The following is a 24426-nucleotide window of genomic DNA, read 5'->3' on the forward strand; positions in this document are numbered from 1 at the left end:
GGTGATGCCTGCCACATCCCTCCACTTCAGTACCATTTATCTCTAGGAATTAATAAATAATCTGTGAGAGACACTTTGGATATGTGAGTATCCTGTTTCCCCACAAATAGAAGTCCAGTGGTTTTGACATCCTTCAGTGATCCCTAACCAAATCACATTACTTTGGTGGCTGCAAAATGTTGACCTTCAAACTCTGTCATCCTGTTTAAATATTGGCATTCTACTAGAAACAAGATCTTTTCTTTCCTCCCACTTATTTATGTATATTACTTGGATTCATGGGTTCCTTTTGAATTTAGTGTCTTATAATCTATCACCAACATTTTCATGTTGGTGCTCAAACTTTTCCAGATTTGGCCAGTGGAAAGCTCCTTCATGCTGCCTTTCCAAGGGGCCCCTATACTTTTTTGGAGCACATTTTTTTTTTTTTTTTTTACTTCTTGGCACAAAATGTTCCAGGCTTTCCTTTCATTTTTGTTGCCCCAAATCTGGAATTAGCCAGTTCTCTGAGGAATGCTGGATAATGGGATTTAGAAATCAAGATCTGGGTACTAGATGCACTCACTGTTTCTGGGGTATGGTTACTTTTAGGCCTACCTACCTACCTACCTACCTACCTACCTACCTTCATCACCATCCATCCGCCATCCATCCATCCATCCATCCATCCATCCATCCATCCATCATCTATCACCATTCTATCTCCCCATCATCTATCTAGATATAGAGACAATCCAATATCATAGGTTGGATCCTCCTATCTTTTCCCCATTCCACATTTACACCTTCTTTTTCCACAGTGAGATTCATGGTTTCTAAAAACATCAAAATAGTCACTCATTTTCTCAGTTCTATAATAGACACAAAAGAGTTTCAGAATTGCTACATCCATGCACTACCAACAACAAATGTACCAAGTAAACTTGTGAATTTGCTTGCCTTTACAACAGATCCCATGGAGGGAATCTTATCACAGAACTGTATTTAGGATGTTGTGTTCTTCTGGAGCTGCCCTGTGGAGTCCCAGAGTTAAGTAACACCGAGAGTAAAGGATAAGAATCCCTGGGGGCAATCAATAGGAAGAAGGGGTGTGGAAGGCAGTCCTTAGGCAGGTGGGGCACAGTCCAGACCCAGGGGTATGCAAGGCAGTCCTTAGGCAGGTGAGGCACAGAAACCTTGATTCTCTTGGCTCTGCTCACTAGGCCTGGCATTTGAGGCATGCGATGACCTGGGCTCCTGTGAGCTGAGGTCCTTGGGGAATGAAGCTGTTTCTACGTGGAAGCAAGACAAACCAGGAGTGGTGGGTCTGTGTTCTTAGGCTATTTTGTACCCAGATCATCCAGTTGCATGCTCTCTCAAGACTGATTTATATTTCGTTACCCAAACCCTTTGGTTCCATGGTCATCAAGTCCAACATCGGCTGTGTGTTGGAGGGCAGCACGGGGTTCCCGGAGGCCCCTACAGTGGTGGCAGTGGAAAGAAGGAGACACTCCAGGAGAGGTGAACTCAGGAACCACACTCAGAGCTGCCAGGGCTAGAGATTTCCCCTATGCTGATACATAACCAGGAGCTGCTCTGGAGTCTAAGGGTCATGGGGCTTTCAGATATCCTTCCTGTTTAACTTAGGAGACTGAGACAGGACTTGGCCCCAAGGTCAGCAGTGACTCAGTGGGAGAACATGGGTTTCTCTGGTGCAATATGAGGATACGGTGGCCCAGGCCCACTACCAGGTCAAGCATGAGATTGTGTCTATTGTCCTACCATGAAAGGCAACCATTTATAACAGCAGCTCAGCAGCTCAGCAGAGAGGACGGATTCCACCATATGCCATGTTCTGTGAGATGAGGACCCTGTTCATGGGAAGCTGACAATGGTCGGTTGGTTTACATACACCCAGTGACATGGAGCCCCTTATTCCCACACTTGGTCAGACAGTGGCAAAGTTCTTTTATTGCACCAGCACCTTCTCCTGTAGCTCCACTCATTGGTCCCTATCTTTCGCTTGGAGGTCCTAGGAGTAATTCCAAGTTCTCTCCTTGAGTCTGCACACCTTCCTCAGGAGGGCAGGTCTGCAGGGACGGTGCACATCTCCTCCCCCTCAAGTTGACTCTGCTCCTTTCACCTGTCATGTTTTCCACTCACCTGCAGGCCCAGGCTGGTGCTCAATACCCCAGGGGGTGCCCTCTAGCCCCTGTTCTCTTGCCGCAGCTCTCCGTGGCTTTCTAAATTACAGTTCCGCTGGTGATTCACACGTTCCTTTGATCGACTAAGACTCCATCAGGTAGTTTTCATTGAACTGTTAGCTCTGCCTTCCTCCCTGTGCAGCTGACATTTCAGTCTAGTTACCTTTTACTTTGTTAATAGTCTCTTCCCATCCCCTCCATCCTTCCCTCATCCTGGTCTGCTGTGACCTCTTTGTGTTCCAAAGTCTTAATTCTTACATCTGGTCTTTCAGCCCCCACCCATCTCAGTAAATTTAAGCTCGGCCTTGGCTGCAGAGCAGAAAGGCAGCAAAAGCCCAAGGGCCCATCCAGAGCTCTGAGAAGTCAGTGTTCCTGGGGGTGAGTGAGCTGCCTCAACTCCATCGCCTCAGCAAACGCGCACTGATGCAGAAATAAGCCAAACACCTTCTGATCACTGTCCTCAGCCTCACACAGCCCCAGGTCCATGTGCACTGGACACAGACCAGACTGTCAGGGGTTGTGGGTGGACTGAGGTTCATGTACTCATGAGGTAGGGGGAATCTCAAAACCAATTTTAAGAGTCATATCTCTTCTTGTCTGATCTATTCTGATTGTGCTGGGGACTGGAGTTTGGAATGATCTGAGTGGTCACACGCATGGGGAAAGCGGTGTCTGACCTGAAGTGGGGTGGTGGGGTGGGGTGGCTGCCCCACCACCTGAGCATTTACTTCACAGCATCATGCACCAAAGTGCCACTAGAGGGCGCCAAAGACCCACGTGGAAGGTCCGGCCCAGAGGCCATGGATCACCCACTGCTGGGGACACAGTGGTCAAGCGTCACCAACATCCTGTGCTACCCACTGACCTTAAAGGAAGCCAGATTTCTAGACACCATGGAGCACGGGTCCCACTCCTATTCCAGGGCACAAAGGGGCTGCTGGAGAAGGAAATGCCGGAGGGTCCAGAGGGAACTCGGCCACTGCAATCACCTTGCTCCCAGTCTGGGCCAGAGATCACAGGCACTGACCCCTGCACTGCCTGGCATCTCGCATAGGGCCTGAGCTGGGATTTCAGGCTCGCTTCTCCAAATAGCTGTGCATTACAGCATCTCCCCCTGACCTAGGAATGGTTCTCTTGTTCCAAGAGAAATGCTTTTCTCTCTTTATTGTTCTTCCTAACTTGTTTGTTTTCCTGGGCAATTATTTAAGTAATCATCAATCATACATTCATTCAATACATGACTGTCAAGGTTGGTACTGCTGCCTACTGTTCGGGCATGTGGGATACCGGCATAACCAGGACTGACAAGCACCTTGTCCTCGTGGGTCTTCCATTCTAGCAAGATCAGGATGGTTCTGTGAGAGATGGCCACAGAGGGAGAGTGGGATCACCTCACCTGAAAAAAACACCTTAAAGACACCAGGAGCTTCCTTGTCTAAGTGACAATGAGCCAGTTGCTAAGCTGCCAGCCCTATACGTCCTCTTGTTCAAGCTTCATAAGAATCCAACAAGGCATCATAGTCATTTTATAGATGAGGAAACTGAGGCACAGAGAGGTCAAATAACTTGTCCCAGATCTGCAGCTAGTAAATGTCAGAGCTGAGATTCAAACCCAGGGCTGCTGACTGCAAACCAATGTTCCCTCCCGCCTCACCATATGCGCTCCCTCACCTGCCTGCCTCTCACGAGCATGGTGTCAAACTCCAAGGAGACAGTAGGTATAAACCTGCTCTATAAACTCTGAGGTGCTGCTCTCGTGTGGGAGGAATGACTTAATTGCTAAACGTTCAACAGAAGCCCCCCCCCCCACCCCCACCCAGGCCTGGGAGCTCTGTGAAGGCTGTGCTTTGGTGCTGGCAGGCTGGATTCAGATTCAAGCTGATAAGATGCTCTTCCTGCCTTCCAGGCAGGTACTCAGTGGAGACCACACCTCTCTGTGACAGCGCGGGTGGGAGGACTCATGCCTGACTTCTGGCCCTGCCGTGGCTCAGCGGGAGGCACACAGAAGCTGCCCAGGAAAGTCTCTCCCATCTGTGCAGTGAGAAGAGAGCAGCTGGCCTGAGCGTCCCTCTGCATAATGCAATTATTCACTATGTAGGTCAGTGGCCCCTGCAAACATCTGCTTTGCCAGGCCGCACAAACCAACAGGCAGGGGGTCCAGGTGTGGGTAGAAGCGGTGAGGCCCCTAAGTCTTGCCATGTGACTTTGGGCAAGTCCCTGCTCCTTTCTAGACCTCACTTTCCCAATTGCAGATGAGCCCAGCAGTTAATTTACAGCACAGTTACAGCCTGAAAGGTGGCGGGATGAGTGGGTTTGTCCTCCGTGCCCCTCTGAACAATGGACTCAACTGTATTTCCGGGTACTCGGCGCTGGGATCCTGCAGGCCCACAGGCCGCTTGCCTTCTTGGAGAGTGCACCCCATGGAGGGTGCAGAGGGTGTGAGCCTGCCCCTCACAGCTCTGAATGGAGCAGTGGCCAGGGGTCCTACAGGGAACTGCGGGGCACTTGGCTGGGCATGAGCACAGGCCCTATTTGAGGTGAGGTAGTCCAGGAAGGCTTTTCTGAAGTGGTGACATTTAGTCTGAGTCCTGACCGATGGGAAAGACCAACTAAATGGACACCTGGGGACAGAGCATTCCTGGGAAGGAGGACAGCAAGCAGGAAAAACCTGACATCGCCAAGACTTTGGCACATTTTAAGAGTCAGAGGGAGGCCAGTGTGGCTGCAGAGTGGTGAGCTCTGCCCCTTGCATGGTACTGTGCACACAGACCTCCCAGGGAGCACATGAAGGTGCAGAGCTGGCCAGGAGGTGCAGGTGGGGCCAGGGAGGCTGCATCCTAAAGTGGCTCCTGGCTGGTGCAGCTGTTGCAGGGGCAGCCTCTGGGCAGCAAGGCCTTAGAGATCTGCAATGACAGGTCACTCTGGGTCATCTGCTGAGCAGTCCTTTGGCTGAGAATGCAAGTTTCCACTGCCACCCACGTAACCCTGGCATGGAGTGAGAGTTTAGCAGGAGGCAGGACATGACACGACTTCTTGGTGTCTGCAGACCCTAGACGGGGCCCGATGGTGCGGTGCTGGCATGTGAGTCCTGTGTGTGGCTGTCCAGGGCATTGTGGCTGTGTGGGGATTTGAGTTCTGCAGGGCTGGTGGGGAGCCCAGGTGGGCATGTGCCATGTGCCTCACCTCTGACCGTGGGCTCTGGGACCTTTCATGCTGTGCTGTCCTGGGCACACAGTCTCCCGAGCCCCACCTGGCCAGTGCTGCTTTCCAGGAGGGCGTCCTTTCCACCTTCTGATCAGCCCCCAGAAGCTGGCACTTGGAGCTTTCTCCCTGGGCCATCCTCTTTTTATTTTATTTTATAAAAGATTTATTTTATTTATGCATACAAAAATAGGGGTGTAGGCCAGAGGTGCAGGGTGGGGATGTGAGAGGATTCACCAAAGACAGAGTGGGGAGCAGAACTGTCAGATCTATTGAAATACACTGCTGAGGGGAATAGCAGGCGAGACAGGAGAGGACTGCTGTGCCATGTGGGTCAGCTCCCTGGCCAGGAGCTGCAGTGGCTGGTGATTGCTTGATAGTGCTGAGACTAAACCTCTTGAGCCATGAGGCAGGTCCCTCTTTTTTTTTTTTTAATTGAAAAAATTTTTTTCAAAGTTGATTTTTGGAATAAATGGTCAAATTGATAGGTTTTTAAAAGTAAAGGTGAGTAGATATGTGTATATAAATGTGAATTTGAGTGTGTGAGGCGAGAGGGGTCTGACCTCCTGGGATGCATTTAGAGTCTTGATCTGCTTCTTTTCCTTAGGAAGCAGGTGGGCTGAGGTGTCTTTTGGAGAAGATATGTTTGTGTGTGTGTGTGGAGGGGGTCCCATCAGGGAAGTCTGGGCAGGGAGGGGAGAGAAGACTAGGTCCAGCTCCCAAGCCCATCACCGTCTGCTGCGTGACTTAGAACGTGTCTCTAAACCTTTTGGAGCCATGATTTCCTCACCCGTGTCCTCCCAGGCTTGGCCAGACGATGAAGGGAGGTCCGCAGGGCATGGAGCAGGCTGCAGAGACTGGGAATCTGGCTCTTTCTGTATAACCAACATTATCTCCAAGTGCAGAGTCTCAGATCGCCCAGGCTGGGTGGGGGTGGGGGAAACTTCCAGATCCTCAGGGGCTGGACTGCTTATCTCTGCAGCAACAGTCCCAGGTCTCTGAGGCAGCAGAGTCAGATGCTGTCATTTCAAGGTAAGAATTTCTTTTTAGAATGTTTGATTATGAGTTTGGGTGAAGTTTTTTCCTGTCACAGATCTAGAAGCAATCTGAGCGCTCCTCTGCAAAGCATCTCAATGGCGGCATTTTGGGGATTATTTTCTTCAGAAGGGGTTTGATTCTGTGTTGTGAGGAATTGTCCCCTGGATGTCCCGCTCTGGCTCCCCATTTCTAAACACTAAGAGGATTATTTACTAGCCCAATCTCCCTTTTTATAGAAGGAGAAACCAAGGCCCAGGAGAGGACTCAATAAGCGGGTGACTGAGTGAAGACCTGGTCCCACGTCCTGTGCACTGGACTTCCTGCCTGTTAGCATAGAAGCCAGCCTTGCGGCCTACCCACCAGCCAACATGGTTAGCATCTGCCACTCATGGGCATTGCCACATCAGCCCCCACCCCAGAGCTGGCCTGAGGTCCATCTCTGGCCACTGGATGTCTCCAACCTTCTGGATTGTGCACCCCTATTCAGGTGCACCTCAGGTGGCTCCCAGAGTAGCAGGCACAGGCCTGGGACTGCACACTCAATGCCCACTGGCCACCCCCTCATGGAGACCTGCTTTATGGAAGGGAGGTGATGGGGAGTGCCTGGGGCCTAGCTGAGGAGGCAAGAAGCACAAGCTCAACTTCAGGAGCCCAGAGAGCCATCGGGACTCCTGCCAGATCCTGTGCAGAGAGGCATCTGCGTTCAACCTTGGCTTCTAGCAGGGAACTCTGTCCTTGCGGAGGAGTCATAGCAGGGAAAGGACTTGTCTGGGGAAGTGAACAGCTGACAAGTGTGACAATAGGTCCCAGTGTTTCTAGCCCTTTGCCCACAACTCTGTTCATGCTGGGATCCCTCTTTGAATTTGACTTCAGGGCAGCCTGGTGAGGGAGCTGGGAATTGGATACCTATGTTCCAGGGGAGAAAACAGAGGCTCAGAGAGGACAAGAGGCTTGCTCAGGTGACCTGCAAGTCAGAGGCACAGCCAGCGCAGCCTTTTTCCTACTTCTTTTGTCCTCCCCTATAGCCTGGTTCTGTTCCCCTTCCTGGGAAGCTAGGCTTTCAAGGGTACCCCCACTCTCCTGGGGCTGGAGCAGGGTAGGCCTGCAGCAGGAAGAGTTCACAGGGATTACCACTAAGCCCAAATCCAGCAGGTGCATGATAGTGGGGGTCTTTCACGAGGCACACTGTGAATGGGCAGTGGCCCTACTATCCCCGGGAGTGGGCTTTGTGGCCCCCACTCAGCAAGAGGGTGGTAGTGACATCAAACGTTTTTCAGTGAGCCTGACCATGTTGGGTAGTGACTGACACACCTCCCAGGTGAAACCACGACGCAGAGATGACAGGGACAGGCAGCCAACTCTGCACATCCTCAGGACAGGGGCTCGGCTGGGGAATGGCTGGGCACCAGCCTGGAGGTCTGCTCCTTGGCTGAAGAGTGGAGAGAAACTCATGGGGCTTGGGCAGGATGTGGACAAGAAACTCACTGTACTTGACCTAGAGGGTGTTTAAATTTTTTAGGCTTCGCAGTCAGTATTTAAAACTCAGTGATTTCATATGGACACCCAGCTTTCTGGCTTTTTGGAAGGTGCCCCTCACAGCACTCACAAGCGTACCCTTTAGTTCTCGTTCCAGAGTGAAGTGACTGCTTTCAAGAGCTTCTAATTCTTTTTTTTTTTTAAGATTTTTTTTTTTATACAAGAGCTGGGGTACAGGCCAGAGGCACGGGAGGGTGAGAGGATTCACCAGAGACAGAGCGGGAGCAGAACAGGCAGACAGAGCAGTGGGCGAGATAGGAGAGGTCTGCCACACCATGTGGGAATCTCCCTGGCCAGCCGGGAATCGAACCCGTGCTACAGAGGCTGCGGACAGCTTCACAGCACTGCGCTCAACCCGCTGCACCACCAGGGAGGCCCAAGAGCTTCTAATTCTAAGGACGCTTTTGAAGGGAGAGTGGCAATTGATCTTTCCTAAGTTGGTAAAAGAACGGGGAGAGAGAAGCTGGGAGTGAAAACAGTGATGTGAGAGAGGGAAGCACCCAGTTGTTCTCAGTCTTGGGGAACATTCTGCTATCTTAGCAGCTGGATGAGCATCCCCGTCAGAGAGCCAGAGCTCTGGTGAAGGTGCTAGTGCTGGGAAGGTGAGTGCCGAGGGGCAGGGGGTTCAGAGGGGGCACACCCACTGCAGGAGCCAGGAGAGGTGTCTGCTTACTCCCTAGAGGTGGAGGGACAGAAGGGTCAGGAAGGGAGAGGCAGAGAGGAGCTTGTGGGACCACATCCTTCTTCTCTCACAGACATCTGCTCCTTCTGGAAGTTCTACTATCACTCAGGAAATACTTGATGGATGAGCAGGGAAGCTGGTGAACCTGGCAAAGGGGCCTGGGGCCTGCCTGAGGGTAATGGGTGTGTGGAGAGAGAGGTATCTGAGAACCAAGAACTGGACCAAGAGCCTACAAGAAAGGCCAGGAAGGGGCTGAAATCTCTCACAGATTCAGGACTTCCCCAGGGCTTCACCTTGGGGCATATTCTTCCCAGATATCAAGGTCAATGAGCCCCCAGTGACATCGGGATATATAGAAATGTGAGGGAACTACTCACATGGTCCCCTGCATTTTGTAGAAGCTGCATTATTGAGTGGAAAGCTCTGCTGGCCAGCCTTTCTGCAAGCAAACCTCTTCCCCTCTGAGGTCCCTAAGTGCCCACACTTGGTGACCTCCCAGACTTGGCTGCCTGGAGGCTGGCTTGCATCTGCCCTCAGCAGGATCTGGATGCCTGGCATCCTCATGCCCCAGCTTTGCAGTGCCAACACCTGTGTTTCCCAGGGTGTGCATGGGAGTGACTTGGGGCTGAACCTTGCTTTCTCTCTCCCTGCAGGGTGGACACACAGGATCACCCAGCTGGGCATCTGGGCCGTAGGCAGATGGGGAGCGATGGCCCCAAGCTCAGGCCAGACTTTGGGGAGAAGAATGACAGGAGAGCAGAGAGAAAAACAAGGGGGTTGAAGAGAAGGGAAATTTGTGCCCCTCCGATGCTGACATGGTACAGTAAGATTCTGAGATGTTGTAAATTAAACCCTGAGAATAAATACAAACAGGAGCTTAATGAGGGAACAGCCATTTGGTCTGTACCAGAGCACTAACTGGAAAATGAGTGAGGGAAGCAAACAGCCCTAGCTCAGTGGTGCTCTATCCATCACCCCCTCTCTGCTTGCTACTCCCTCTCCTACCCAAACCTCAGCCTAAGACTGCTGCTTGGGCCCAGTTTCTCAAGCTGTTTCCTCCCTTCTCTCAGCCTTCCATGGAGCTTCCTCTCCTCCCCCTGGCCTGGGGGGTGCCTGCTGCAGTGCTCACCCAATCACATCCTGCCCTAGGCCAGCACCCCTTAGGGTAAGTGCCCCTACCTGGGTCAAGATCTGTGGCCCCAGAAGTGAGTGGAGATCCGAGAGAGCTCTGCCCTTGGCTGGGCCGGTATCTTTCCTGGCTAGTCTTTCAGACACCCACCCTGGCCACCAGGCTGGAACGGGGCTTGTGCACCACACCATGCAGATGCGGTATCCCTTGTCCCTTCTCTCGGGGTTCTGCTGTTCACTCAGCATGCACCCTGGCTGGCGGTTCACGGCGAATCCCTGCTGTCAAATCCAAGCCCCACATGGTGTAAACGGGGAGGTGACAGAACTAGGGTGTGAAGATGCTCTAAATCAGGAAGCGGCAGCACGCAGGAGCCTGGACAGAGCTACTGTACCCCTCCACTGCTGTCACGAGCTTACTGTGTTACGTTTTTGAATGTCATAGATCTGCCCAGCACCCCAGGAGTTTATCGGGGCCATCAGCCTCAGTCCCATTTTGCACAGAGAGCACTGAGCCCAGGAATAAGCTGTAAGTCACCCAAGGTCACAAAGCTGGAAATCCCAAGGACATGGCCCTTGAGTCCAGTAGGGCTGACTTCTAGTCCAGGGTCCTTTCTGTTGTCCATGCTCTTCCCTGAAATTCTGGCTAATTCTGGGAGTCCCAGCTTACCAAGGAAAAGGGAAGGGGGCTACCTGGATACACCTTGAGTGTCACCTCCCCTATTTCTACTGCTCCTCTTATTTTACCTTCTGCCCTTGGCTAAAAGGCAGCAAGGGACACCACAGTGTCCTGGTGTCATGGACAACTGCTGGCCTTGCCTCTGGATGAGGGTTCTGGCCCCAGGTCTGTCCTGTGATCACTCTGAGCCTCAGGTCGCCAATGAGAAATGGTGGCTTACCTTTCTGAGGCTTGTCCTGAACACAGAGCAAGAGGATGGTCAAGACAGAGACTACAGGGCCTCGACAATCCCCACCCTCCTGCAACCAGATTAGGTAAGAACAATGGATCCACTGCCCACTGCCATTTAGGAAGCAAGCGTATTGGGAGCCCCCAAAGTGCAATGTTGCAAAGATTGTTCCCAAATAGGATGTTGTAATTGGTGCTGCTGCCACTGCTGATTGTGTGCGGGAATACCAGGGCAGCGAGGGGCCCGGGAGAGTGTACACATCCCTCTGCTCTGCAGGGCTCATTTTCTGTAAACACACACACACACACACACACTCACAATCACATGCACATACACACATACACACACGCACTGAGTTCCTCTGCAATGACACCATCCTAGTTTGTGGAATTATGAAAGTTTTGCATAGAATTACACAAATCTTTTGAGCTTAAAGAGAGTCAGGTGTTTTCTTTTATTTCCTTTCTTTAGTGTGCAATTCCTGCCACTTTTCTTTGCTCACCTCTGGTGGTGAGACACTCACTATCTCTTAAGGAGGCCCAGTTCATTTTCAGATAGGGCAGACTAAAAAACTTCAACATTCTTCATCATCCGAAACTGAAATCTATACCCCCAGAATGTTCCCCACTAGCTCTGCCCCTCCCTACCCCCACCCCAGGGCCCTGCAGGTTGTGGCTCCTCCCTTGGCCCCAGCGCAGCCCCTTCAAAGCTGAGACAGCAATGGTGCCTTTTGAGCCTGCTCTTTGCTGGGTTGACAACAACTCTTCCTCCTGGCTCAGTTTCTTGCTCTTTCCCCATTCTGGCCTCCCTTCATCTCGCCACTATCTCCATAGGGCCTGGGGCCCAGATCAGAAAACAGTTCTGCAGGGAGATCTGAGGAGGGCTGGACCCTTGTTCCCTCCGCAGGCCTAGAGTCGATTCTCCCGGCTCAGCATGGTGCCCAGAGCCAAACCACTCCTTAGAGCTTGGCAGTGCACGTGGGTGCTGTCCACACTGGGGAATTCTGGAGCTTGAAACAGGAGTGTGCACTCACGCACGCACGCACACGCACCTGGTGGAATCGTAAGCCCTGTGATGCAGAACCCTGAGGGTTTCCTCTAGGAGAAATGTGGCCTCCTTGTCACTTTCACCACAATTCAGGTGCTCCTTTTCCATACAGGAGGTGCCTCTGGTGTGCAGCCCCCAAAATAGACCACCCAAAGCCTTTATGAGCTCACTGAAAAATCATTTAGAAGACCCAAATGAGAGAAGGAAGCAAGCAATCCAGAGATGAGATGGGGTTGGGGGAATGAGAATAAGAAGCATATTTAAGGTGGCCAAAGCTGCACATTTGTCCCATGAGCTACAGAATGTTCCATGGCTTTGGCGCAGCAGCAACACAAGCACAGATGCACCTTTAGCTTTAACTTAGCACTGTCTACTTCTATGTCACACGTGCCCCTGTAACAATCCCACAGCAGGCAGGACTGGAAGTAGTAGCCCTAATTTACAGAGGAGGACACTGAGGCTTGGACTGAACAAAAGGACTACAGAAGGGGCAGATCCTGGCACTCTCTGACACCTGCCTGCCTGCCCACAGTTCTCTTCTGCTTTATAATTAGGTGTGGAGGGAGGTTGTCACATGACTAATTCTAGCCAGTGGGTGGAAGTGGCTTTCAACCCTGGTGGGTTGAGCACAGAAATGCTGCTTAGGATGTATGTGCTTGCCTCACTTGGGGCCCTGATCACTGAGCTGTCTCATGGAAGACAGTCACCCTGGAGACCATTTGGATTCATAGGGGGGCTCTCTGTGAATGAGAAAGACCTTTGTAGCATTTAGCTGCTGAGATTTAGTAGTTCTTTATCACTGCAGCCTGGCCCAGGTTATCTTGACTAATATAGAAAAGGAGTTACATTTGCTCTCATGTTGTCACATGTCTGGTGCCGAGCTAAGGATGTTGCACATGCCAAGTCATGCGGTGGATCCTTCTTCCTCTTTAGTATGGGGGGAAGGAAGACCCAGAGCCTCCTGCCTGCCCATGTCACAGGGCCATGGAGGAGCTGGGATGCAAAGCTGGGTCTCTGACTGGGAAGCCTGGACGCGCTCGGATGTGCAGAGACAGATGGCCATTGTGTTCCAACACCCTGTTGGGCTAAATGCTTCTTTTGAAGATGGAAGATTGTACAGATTGCTTTTCTCATTCAGATTTTATGCCTGAGTAAAATCCTTGTGCTATGATTTATTATAGCAACAGTGATTTTCCAATTTTAAGACAACAATGCAGCTTGAAATGAAAAGGAAAGAAAACACTGAAACATTTGAAACCTTTGGTTTAGAGCCTTCTTACGTCTTGCTTCAATGGTTCAGGGCCCGCCTCATTTTCCCATCCTGCCTCCAGTCTCCCTGGTTTCCATCAACTGCCAGAGCCCCCTCACTAAGCCCTCATGCTCAAGGCCCACATGGGCTCCTAAATTGTATCTCTCAGAATATAAACGTAAATGTACTTCATGAGAAAAGGTCCCCTGGCCAAAGAAGTTTTAGAAATGCTAATTAAAATTTTGTATTATAAAAAAATTAGTTAAAAATTATTTTAAAACTGCAGGATTGGGCCTCCCTGGTGGTGCAAGGGGTTAAGCGTCAGCACTATGAAGCTATCCGCAGACACTGCAGCACGAGTTCGGTCCCCAGCCAGGGAGGTGACATACATGGCGCAGCAGACCATGTCTCGCCTGCTGCTCCCCTCAGCAGTGTGTTTCAGTCAATCTGCCTGTTCTGCTCCTCACTCTGTTTCTGGTGAATCTTCTCCCCCTCCACCCCCCCCCCCCGCACCTTTGGCATATACCCCAGTTTTTTTATGCATAAATAAATCAATCTTTAAAAAAATAAATAAAACTGCAGGGCTTTTCAGAGCTATAAAAATGAAGCCTACTGTCCAGTTTTAAGAGGCAGATCTATGGCTTCCAGGGTTTCCAGGAATCCCCCATGCCCTTTTATTTTGGGACACCCAGTGGGGTTAGGATTCTACGCCATCTACGTAGAGAGGATATTGGCTTTTCTTATCAAGTCTCAACTTCTCAGCTTAATAGTCAAGGCCTCCCAGGATCTGGCCCCAGGCCACCCTCCAGTCTCATCATACCGTCCCCTGTCTGGGTCCATTTCAGGGTTATGCTCCTCTCCCTTCTCCTCCCCAGACAGCTTACTGTGTATCATATCACTCAGTGCTAGGTTGTGGGGTTCTCTGAGTTGTCACCTGGAGAGAAAACAAGGGTTGTGGAGCAGTGTCAGGAACTTAGCACGACACAGCCTCCATTGGGGAGAATGTTCAAAACACCCTGGGAAGGACGTGGCTGAGATGAAAATGGAAGTGAGGATTGCACGACTAATTGACAGCCATGTGTTTACCAAGGTTCAAAGAATCCCTTTTAGAAATGGGAACTGTGCATGCCATGGGCCTGTAGGTGCCCATGAACAAGGCAGAATGGGTGCACATCGGAAACAAAAAACACCAAGATGTGCTGGGCAGAACCAAAGATATCAACGTAATTAATAAAGTAATTAACATGCACAGGAAATGCAAAAGCTGCCAGGAGGCTGATAAGAAAGGGTTATTAAAAAAGAATGAGCAATGTAGCAGAGAAGTGAAATTAAGTTTTGTATTTCTTTTTTATCATGGACCCCCCAAATACTTAATGAGTAATAAATAGGCCCTGTCTTACTGCAAAAATACCAATGAGACTGGGGCCAGAATTTGCTGATGATCCTCTCCTTGGCAAAATAAACAGATCAATCCATCAGAAGCCAGCCACTGGGAACGTGGGGAGGTACATTAGGTGGAGGATAGGACCCCACACCCTGCGCTAGACCAGACCCCCTGAGCTTCAGTCCCAGCTCTGCCACTCACAAACCATGGAACCTTCGAACACCAAGTTAGTCTCATTGTCACCATCTGCAAAATGGGCCTAGTACCTGCCTCACAGGGTTGAGGGTTCTGTAGAAAGACTTACGTAGAGCCCCTAGACTGGCACCTGATCAGAGGAAAGGGCTTATTTAGGCTCAACTGTTACTGTTATTACTGCCCACCCCCCAAGAAATCTACCCATGAACAAGCTCCTCAAGAACACATTCATTCAGAAAATATTTGAAAGGATTCAGTGGGAAAGGCAGAGCAAACTCATGTCCCTCGTGACTTTTGTCCTGTGTCCAGTCCCGGGATGCTCAGAGGAAGAAGTGGGAATGGTACCGAGGACTGGTCTAAGCTGGAAGATAATCTTCACTCACCTAGCAGGCTCTGGAGTTTTCCCATCAGGGAATTGAGGGGTCAGTTTAGCTGATTTCTCAGGCCACAACTAGTTCTGAAATTTGGAGTCACAGGCAAGCATGGAGTGTAATGAGAGCAAACACCCTTCGGGGAGGCTCCCCTTCCCCCTCCTTCTCCTTGGCCACCTTCCAGCTCAATTCCTGGCACCAGGATCCTTCTGGGCCCTCGGCTGGAAGCTGCCGAGTCACTGGTCCACTGTGTCTCCTTCCCTTGCATCCTCCTGGAGCCCCAAGGCTGGGGCCTCTGTCCAGCTCACCAAGAGCACCCCCCTTTCACATGCTTGCCCTCACTGCATTCCCCCCGCCACCCCGTCAGCCTGTTTCTCCCTCAGAGAGGTTTCCTTCCCTACTTTTCACAAATTTTTATGAAAACATTTTCCAAACATATAGAAAAGCTGAATAGTATAATGAACAGTTGTGCACCCTTCACCAGGAACCAACACTTGCTAATAGCCTGTCATATCTGCTCTCTCTCTCTGCCCACACGCAGGCAGACACACATGCACACACACGCGTGCACACACACACACACTTTCCCCGATAAACCATTTGAAAGTAAATAGCACAAATGAGTTCATTGTCCTCCTTCACTGCCATATTATTGAATTATTATAGCTAGGAAAAGTAAGAATAATATCTGATAAATCAGAGTGAACTTTGATAGTTTCCTTTTTTTTTAAAGATTTATTTTTATTTTTATACAAGAGTTGGGGTACAGGCCAGAGGTGTGGGATGGTGAGAGGATTCACCAGAGACAGAGCGGGGAACAGAACAGGTAGACTGACAAAATATACTGCTGAGGGGAGAAGTGGGCAAGACAGGAGAGGTCTGCCATGCCATGTGGGATTCTCCCTGGCCGGCTGGTAATCGAACCGGCGCTATGGAGGCTGTGGACAGCTTCACAGCACTGTGTTCAACCCACTGCACCACCGGGGAGGCCCCCCATGAACTTTGATAGTTTCTACCACTGCTAAAAGTCCTTTGATGGCTCTCCGTTGCCCAGGTTAACGTCCAAGCTCCATCTGGTTCTTTACTTATTTTCTATCCACAAGCATCCAGATCTAACTTGAACTCTCCTGCAGACCTACCCTCTACCCTACTCAAGGATTTTCATGTTCCAATATTTACTCCTAGAGGTTTTGTCCATCATTCCAGCTCACCATCATTCCAAACTCAGCTTAAGTTCCATATTGTCTAGGAAATCTTCTAAGGACTTTCTAGATGCATTTCACTGCATTTTCTTTTCACATCTCCATAACATGTGGGAAGTTAGTATGATGACCCATTTCATACATGGAAGAAGGCATGGACAAAAGAATGCAGAGAAATGGAACTAATCCCTGATCAAACTATACCTGAAGACATTCTCTCTGGACCTTTCTGGGATGTCAATAACTCCTTCTACCTTGTACTTCAATATCACTTACTTGCTACCGAAAACTTCCTAATGGCTACTGTAGGGATTAGGGCTGACGACCACTTCGCCTTCTGAAGCTATGAAGTGACAATATTAACATACAGTTAACATACAGTGCATTGTGCCAGGACCACCTCCTGTTCATCCTTGCCTTTCCCCTGCAGTGCCCTTGAATACCTTTCCACCTTAAAACTTTGAGATAAATCTCACAAAACAAAATCCACCTTGAAGTGTAAAAACCAGTGGCTTTTGGTATATTTACAACATCAGTCAAACAGCACTGCTACTTAATGCCATGTGATTTTCACCACTCCTCATCTCTCTCCTGCAGCTCCTAATCTACTTAATGTCTCTATGAACTTGCCTGTTCGGGACAGTTCATATAGATGAAATCGTACAATATGTGGACTTTTTTTGGTCTGACTTCTTTCACTGAATTGGATGTTTTCAAGGCTCATATCCATGTTGTAACCTGTACTAGAACTTCTTTCCTCTTTATGGCTGAATAAGATTCCATTTTCTGGATAGTCTGCATTTTGTTCATCCACTCACTTACTGGTGATTGTTTGCAATGTTTCCACATTTGTGGCTATTATGAATAATGCTGCAGTGAGCATTCATGTACAGGTTTTCATTTCTCCTGAGTGTTTACTTAGTAATGGAATTGCTGGGTCAGATGGTAAATAATCTTTTGAGGAACTTCCAGACGGCTTTGCATAGCACCTGTTTTCCTTAACTATCCAAATCCTTTTTGTTCTCCCAGGACATAGGGTTGGGGAGTTCCCACTTCCCCTTATTGGTGAAATATTTCTCAAGGTAGAATGATTGGCTACTTCCTCCATGATCCCATAGGATAGGGGGCTGAGCTATTCTAGCACTTACCATCTGCACTGACATTGTCAATTAATATATCTGCCCCTCCTGGATGGGGAGAGTCCTGAGAGCAGGGGTGGTGTCTCATACGTTACTGAGGCCCCAATATCTGGCACATAGGGGTGCCCAGCAAATATGGGTTTGGCAAATGAATTCATGGCACATGTCTCTCTAGTGGTTTCATGGAGGCAGGTAAGCTTCTTGGGGACTTCTTTAGGACATAGTGCAGGCAGTGCTGGGAGCCTCTGGATGTGGGAGTGAGAGCGTATGGGTGGGGCAGAAGGCATGGGTGCACAAGAAGACAGGTGAGTGGGGGCAGTGGGAGTGCACAGGTGGGGATGTGGTTAGCCTGTGTCCTCAAGTTCTGACACTGCCTTAGAATGAGCCACAAGGGTGTGATTCAAGGGCCTGATACCTGGGAGGGGGATGTGTGGGCAATAAAAGTGGACAGAAAGGCATCTAGGAAGTCTGATCACAGACATGGCAAAATAACAGGAGTCTCACAGGATAGAGCTTTGCTTCTTTGAAAGCAAATCTCATATCCATTATTTCATTTGAGAGTCTGTATGGAGCATTGAAGGAGCAGGACTTTTGGGAGCAGCAGGCCTGGCTTTGCGTCTCTGAGCCCCACTAGCTATGGTGTGATCCAGAGCCCATCATGACTCTGTGCAGCTCTGAGTCCTCATCTGCAAAATGGGGGAGACAAGATGCTCAGGGTGATGGTGAGGATAAATGGACTTTGGTGGAAGGACAATGGGAGCTGTAAATCTACCTCCACCCCCAAGCAGCATTGTTCCTTAGGGCCTCCCTAGAAGGGGGTTAGTAATGGCAATTTCCTGGTAGAGTCAGGAAATTCTGAGTCAGGGCTGGGGACAGAAGCCACAGTGATTGAAAGCTTGTGTGTCAGGCTTAGTGCTAGGCACTTGAACATGTTATCACCCCTGGGAAGGAGACTGGATTTTTCCTTATGGGTACTGGGACTCAGAGAGGGTGAGTCACTCGTCCAAGGTCACACAGCTAGACAGTGGCAGAATATGGAGGAAAACCTTGGATTATAGTGTTTATGGATACTCCAACATTCCTCCAAAGCCCACAGTGCCCCAGCTTGGGCTGGTGAATGCATTCCTACTCCCTGGTATGTGAATGCATTTCCAGAAGACTGCCATGTATTTTTAATAATTGGTAAGAACATGCAATCTCTCGTCAGCCGGCTTCCTGTCTGCTGTAAGATGCAGATAAGAAAGAAAGAGCTGAGCAGACAAGGAAAATCCTCATACCCATTGGCAGAAATCATTCCCGTCCAGAGCTACCTTTTTTGATTTATTTCTCTGAAGCTTCTGTGTCTGGCTCATGTAAGAAAATGACTTCTTGGGTGAAATATTAAAATGCCATGCGTGGATGTTCATAGTCTTGCTCTGGCAGCTCTGGCGATAACGGCGGGAGGGTGGCTCTGCAGGCTGGGTCTGGGTGTTGGATTTGATTCCTCTGAGATTCCTGAGCCAGGAGCAGGGCTGGGCTCAGGTGTCCCAGTGACAAGAAGTCACACACAGGAAAGTGGAAAATGAGGGACTAGTTCTCAGAGGGCTTAGGGCCAGAAAACAAATAATGCTCCTCCTAAGAGGTAGCCCTTACCAAATTCTTGAGACACGCTAGGTAAGGCTAAGTCCTTTATAGGCACTGTCCCTCTTAATCCTCCCCCAGAGTAGGAGCCGGGTATTAGTAATACCTGGGCCCATATTGTGGACCAAGAAACAATGGTTCTCAGAAGTTAAGTCACACACTGTAAGTTTTTTGGGGTTTCCATAATGAATGCCCACTAACTAGGTACCTTAAAATAATAGAAATTTATCCTTGCACAATTCTAGAAGCCAGAAGTCTGACAATTAGGGTGCCAGCAGGGCTGTATTCTCTCTAAAGGTTTTAATCTCTTAGATTCTGGCAGCTATAGGCATTCCTTGGCTTGTGGTCACACCACTCCAATTTCTGCTTCCGTTTTCACCCTGCCTACTCCTCTGTGTCTCCTCTTCTGTTTCTTATAAGATAGTTGTCATTGGATTTCCTGCTGATCCAGGATGATTTCATCTTAAGATCTTTAACTTAAGGATATCTGCAAAAGTCCTTTTACTAAACAAGTTCACATTCACAGGTTCAGGGCTAAGGATGCCACAATTCATCCCACCATCCTTACCTAACTTCACAGGTAAGTGGATGAGCTAGGATATGAAGTCAAGCCTAACTCCAGAGTACATTTGCTTAACCACTGTGGGCCATATGCTGCCTCCTTGCCAGTGGTGTAACGGTGGGCACGCTCTTCAACCCCTCTGTTTTCCTCCTCTGTGGACTGAGGGCAATGGTAACTACTGCATGAGGCTGTGGTGAGGATGAAATGAATTGATAACATAAAGCATGTGGAGCACTCCTAGCACATGGTGGATGCTCTGGCTAGTATTTTTGCTCTTGCTGTTACCATTGTGCCTTTGCTGGAATCCTGGGTGGAGGCTGAGTAGACCTGCTGTGAGGATGAGGTTAGGCTGGGAGATGATGCTGAGATCTACACAGTCTGGCTTTGAGCATCTACTTACAAGTGCTCTACGCATGTGAAGCCCCAACCAGGTGATCACAGAAAAGAGGAGGCGGAGACATTAATAAGAGTAAATGATGCACCATGGATGTCAGCAATATTGAAAAGCCAGTGAAGGGAGACACTATTTTTTTTTAAAAAATGAAACCAAGTAAAACACAGGATTGATGGAAGAGAAGCAGGAAGTGTGAACTGAGCTAGCAGAAGGGACCCTCAGTCTAGTACCACCAATATGTCCAAAGGAAGGTTGTCCCAGGCCACTTAGCTCACATCTCCCCTCAGCTTCCTCATCTCTAAAATGGGGGTGTCCAGGTGCCCAGTAATCTGTGCCACATGGTACAAATTAGAGGCATGGCTGCTCTGATAGCTTGCACTTGCCAGTGGTAGAGTGGCTGTACCTGAGAGTGATAGACCTGGGGGGAGGGTCCCTGACCAGTGAAGGCAGGGGTGTGAGTGGGCTGGACACTGAGAATTGGGTGGGCCAGAGAGGCTGCTGTTCTCTGAGCTCTCAGGAGGGGCGCAGAGGGGTGTCAGTATCCCCTCAACTCAACTGAGCATCCCTGGGTCACATTAACTATTCCAAGTCAAGGTCAAATGATTTCATACTTGAAAGTGTAACCTACTGTCACTTTAGGGAGAAACTCCAAGCTGAACGATGGCAGACAGTATTGAACATTCTACCAAGCGTCGAGGGCGCCACTGCAGTGTCATGGCGAATAGCTATGGGTTTCTGTGGTGGGTGCTTCCGGCCACTGCAGGGTTGGTGTTTTTTTTTGTAACATTCCTAAAGTTTTGCTCTAGAACTTGCTCACCCTCTACCTCTCAACTGCAATGAGAATTGCTGCAGAAATAGAAATCTGGGAACTTTTCCTTTTCTCCTGTTACCCTTTCTCTTCCACTGGGGAAACGATTGTTCAAATGATGGTTCAAAGATTTTCAGAAAATGAGGCCTCCCTGGTGGTGCAAGGGGTTAAGCACCACACTATGAAGCAATTTGCAGCCTCTGCAGCACAAAGTTCGATCCCCGGCCAGCCAGGGAGCAAGCCACAAGGCGCAGCAGACCTCTCCTGTCTCGCCCGCTGCTCCCCTCAGCAGTGTATTTTGTCAGTCTGCCTGTTCTGTTCCCCACTCTGTCTCTGGTGAATCCTCTCACTCCCCACATCTCTGGCCTGTACCCCAGCTCTTGCATGCATAAATAAATCATAAAAGGGCCTCCCCGGTGGCGCAGCGGTCGAGCGCTGGGTTGCGAAGCTGCCCGTGGTCTCTGCTGGTTCGATCCCCGGCTGCTCCCCGGCCACCGGAGGAGGGTCCCACATGGTGCGCAGACCTCTCCTGCCGCCCGCTGCTCCCCTCAGCAGTGTACTTCGGTCCTTCTGCCTGCTCTGCTCCCCGCTCTGGCTCTGGTGAATTCTCTCACCCTCCCGCACTTCTGACTGTACCCAGTGCATGTATAAACAAAACAAACAAACAAACAAACAAATAAATAAAAACATGCCTCTATAAAAAAATAAATAAATCATAAAAAAAAGATTTTCAGAAAATCATGAGACCCGAGGGCCTCATTCAGCCCTGTGGGGTCTGCACACATGACTCTTCCCTGTGGCTCTCTCAGCATCTGCATTTCCTTTGTCACCATCAAGTTCTCTGTCTGGGGCTTGGGTTTGGTGGGGGATGGATCTGTTAGGGGATGGATTAGAGTTCAGATTTCCTGGATTCAGGCTTTTCTTCTCTTACCTTAAATTTATTATCCTGAGTCTATTTCTAGTGTATCCAAAGTGAAGCCGTGGGTGCTTCCTAGCGATTGATGAAGGTCTGTCTGCTCCAGAATGTTTCAACCCTGGCTGCACACTAGAACCTAAGGCCAATTAAAAAAATCCAATTCCCAGGACCCTTTTCAAACCAACTGCATCAGTGCTTCTGTGGAGTGAGACCTGAGCACCAGTGTTTTTAAAAAGGTCTGTTCTGGGTGAGGCAGCAAGACTAAGAGTCATAAATCTAGCTATTAAAATAATTTTAAAAAATCATCCTCTTCACCTTTAAAACAGAACTGATTTTTCTTTTCAGTATCAATTTATTCATCTCATAATTTAGGCCAGCTGCTGAGCAACTGTGTCACTTGGTCAGTGTTTGCCAATACTGAAAAGAGTCATTCCAGGGAAGCTTGTCCTCCATCCACCCATCCACCCATCCATCCACCTGCTCACCCATCTACCCACCCACCCATGCACACACTCCTTCACATCACTTGTCCATTCAACCCATTAAAAATAGCCCTTATGATGTGCCTGCTAGACACTTGGCTGGTTATGGGGATAGAGCACTGAACAAGACCAGCAAGGGTCCTATTTCACAGATCTCACATTTTAGTGGAGGAAGACAGAAAATAGATGAGAGACTGAGGGATAAATGACATGGTGGAGAAATAGGGTCAGGTGAGGCAGAGTACCGGAGGCCATTCAAGACTTGTTAAATTGTTAACATGGTGGTACTTCCCAAATTGATTACAAATTCATTGCAACATCAATGAGACTTCCAATGACCATTTTTGCAAACTTGGAAAAACTGATCTTATAATTCATATGGAACCTCAAAGAATCTTGAATAGCCAAAACAATCTTGATAGAGAAAAACAAACTTGGAGGGCTTACACTTCCCAGTTCCAAAACCTATCATTAGCTACTGTAATCCATGCAGTGTGGTGTTGGCATAAAGATAGACATACAGATTGACAGACTAAAATTGAGAGGCCAGAAATAAACTCACACCAGTGGTCAATCAATTTTCAATAGGGGTCAGAAGACTACTCAATGGGGAAATAATATTTTTTCCAACAAATGGTATTTAGACACTAGATATCCACATGCAAAAGAATTATATTTGTACCAATACGTCACATCATATACAAAATTAGCTCAAAAAATAGATCAAAACAACTAAATATAAGAGCTAATACTATAAAACTCTTAGAAGAAAACAGAAGTGTAATAAACTTTCATGACCTTGGATCAGGCAATGATTTCTTCCCTTCCTTCCCCTCACCAGACAGTTTATTTGTAAACAAAACAACCAAAAAGAGGGCAGACAGAGTATATTCATGGCAAGAAATTAAACAAAGGGCCAAAGACAAACATTAAGACCAACCCTTGAAAGGTGACCTCAGATCTGAAGCATCCAGGGAAGGAGATGGGGGGGTAAGAGCAGGGCTGGGAGGGGGCAACAGAGAACACAACTGACTCTGGGAGCTTTGGTGGTGGGAGAGCGCACTGGAGGTGAGAAATTTTATGCTGTCAAAATATTAACAAGGATATAAAATAATTACATTTCATAAATATATAAAGATTGCAGTATAAACTAGTAACAAGATATAAAAGTATTGAAAAGAAAAAGAAAGCTCTAAGACTGAATCCATTTAGTTATTCAACTCCTATTACTTATTGGGGGTGAACTGTGTGCCAGGCACTTTTTCAGTTGCTGGGGAGACAGCTGTGGGTGAAATATGCTCTCCCTCTGGCCCTTTCCTTACAGGGTGCACATGGCAGTGGGTGGGGCATATCCGACAGGGAGGGGAAGGTGGACGGACGGAGGACTACAGCATCCATGGCTGAGCAGCAATACCTAGTTCCCTCTCCTCCTGGGCACAAGGTAGGATTGTCCTCCCTGCCTGTCCCACTGAACTCAGGCACTGACAGTTAACATGTGGCCAATGAAGTGTGAATAGAAGTGATGTATGGGCGCTCTGGAATGGAAGCTTCACAAGCGAGTGTGCACTTTGCCTTGCACGCTTTCCTCTGCCATGAGGACTACCCCAGGAGGTGTCACACCCACCGTGTCCTTGAGTGAGGGCATTATGGTGGGGGGCGGGGGTGAGGTGGGTGGGGGGGAAGGGGGGTTGGGTGAGGAACCATGGAGAAGAGCTATGGTCAATCAAGAAACTTTATTGATGGCCTCCCCGGTGGCGCAGCGGTTGAGCGCTGGGTTGTGGGGCTGCCCGCAGCCTCTGCAGCACCGGTTCGATCCCCGGCTGCTCCCCGGCAACCGGAGGAAGGTCCCACATGGTGTGCAGACCTCTCCTGCCGCCCGCTGCTCCCCTCAGCAGTGTACTTCATCAGTCTGCCTGCTCTGCTCTCCCCTCTGTCTCTGGTGAGTTCTCTCATCCTCCCACGCTTCTGACTGTACCCAGTGCTTGTATAAATAAATAAATAAATCTTTAAAAAATAAATTTTATTGCTTTAATTCACTAGGGTGTTCAATTTTGTTGTTTTTACCACAGCAAAACCTAGCACACCCTGACTAACACAAGTTCTCTCTCATTTTTGCAGCCTGAGGGCCATTAAATCTAAACTCAATCCTGGCTCATGCTTTAGAAAAGCAAGCCCAGGACCTCAGCACAGCAACAAAATCTAAAAACCACAGCCAGGAGGCACTTACCGTGGAGAAGAGGCTTTGGTGATGGCTGGCTGTGTGTGTGTGTGACCTCACCCAAAAGTCTCCACAGCTGAGTAGAGCTCGAGTCGCCCCCTCCCACCCCTGTCCCCTGAAGCAGGAGCTCCCCGTGATGATGTGTTGTTTACAAAGAGGAAGGTTG

At 49.2% G+C, this 24426-nt stretch overlaps 1 protein-coding gene across 1 annotated transcript in view; it reads right to left on the minus strand.

The window, feature by feature from the left end:
• Window positions 1-24426, minus strand: part of GABBR2 (gamma-aminobutyric acid type B receptor subunit 2) — a 332908-nt gene that overhangs the window by 16424 nt on the left and 292058 nt on the right. The window lies entirely within an intron of this gene.

Source organism: Talpa occidentalis, unplaced genomic scaffold (assembly GCF_014898055.3).
Source record: "Talpa occidentalis isolate TD23 unplaced genomic scaffold, MPIMG_talOcc4v2.1 talOcc4.7, whole genome shotgun sequence".
In the NCBI taxonomy this organism is placed as follows: Eukaryota; Metazoa; Chordata; class Mammalia; order Eulipotyphla; family Talpidae; genus Talpa; species Talpa occidentalis.